This window comes from Nannospalax galili, unplaced genomic scaffold (genome assembly GCF_000622305.1).
Source record: "Nannospalax galili isolate Female #2095 unplaced genomic scaffold, S.galili_v1.0 scaffold1129, whole genome shotgun sequence".
NCBI classification, from domain to species: domain Eukaryota; kingdom Metazoa; phylum Chordata; class Mammalia; order Rodentia; family Spalacidae; genus Nannospalax; species Nannospalax galili.
This window is the reverse complement of record NW_008359461.1, coordinates 85,511-86,578: the sequence shown is the minus strand read 5'-3', so window position 1 is coordinate 86,578 and position 1,068 is coordinate 85,511.

Genomic DNA, 1,068 nt, shown 5'->3' with positions numbered 1-1,068 from the left:
TACCATTTGTTCTCTTGATCTTAGCCAATCTGACTGGGGTAAGATGAAATCGTACAGTGGTTTTAATTTGCATTTCTCTAATTATTAGTGATGTTGAACACCTTTTAAGATGCTTCATAGCCATTTTTACTTCTTCTTTTGAGAACTCTCTGTTCATCTCCTAGCCCATCTTTTAATTGGGTTACTTCTTGTCTTGATTCTCTGTTTTTTGAGCACGTTATATATTCTGGATATTAAACCTCTTTCAGATGTGTCACTGGTGAAGATTTTCTCTCATTCTGTGGGTTTTCTGTTCACGTCCCTGATAGCCTCCTTTGATGCACAGAAGCTTTTTAGTTTAATGAGGTCCCATTTGTTAATTATTGCCCTTGTTTCCTGAGAAATTGATGTCGGGTTTAGAAACTCCTTTCTTACACCTATATCTTGTAGGTTTTTCCCAATGATTTCTTCTAACAGTTTCAGAGTTTCAGGCTTTACATTGAGGTCTTTGATCAATTTGGAATTACTTTTGTGCAGAGTGAAAGATGGGTTTAGTTTCATTCTTCTACAGGTGGAGATACGGTTTTGCCAGCATCATTTGCTGAACATGCTGTCTTTCCTCCAGTGAATATTCTTTGTTGAGGTATGTTCCCTCCAGTCCAATTCTCTCTAGGACTTTGAACATAAATGCATGTTGAATTTTGTCAAAGGCCTTCTCTGCATCTATTGAGATGACCATGTGGTTCTTGTCTTTGGGCCCATTTATGTGATTTATGACATTTATTGACTTACTTACATTAAACCTTCTCTGCATCTCTGGGATAAAGCCAACTTGATCAGTGGATGATCTTTTTGATGTGTGTCTGTATGCAGTTTGCAAGTATCTTGTCGAGAATTTTTTCATCTATGTTCATTAAGGATATGGGTCTATAGTTTTCTTTTTTGGTTGTATCTTTACCTGGCTTTGGTATTAGAGTGATGCTGGCTTCATAGAAGGAATTTGGAAGTTCTCCCCCTATTTCTATCTTTTTGAATAAATTAAGTAGTTTTGGACGTAGATCTTCTTTAAATGTCTGATAGAATTCTGCT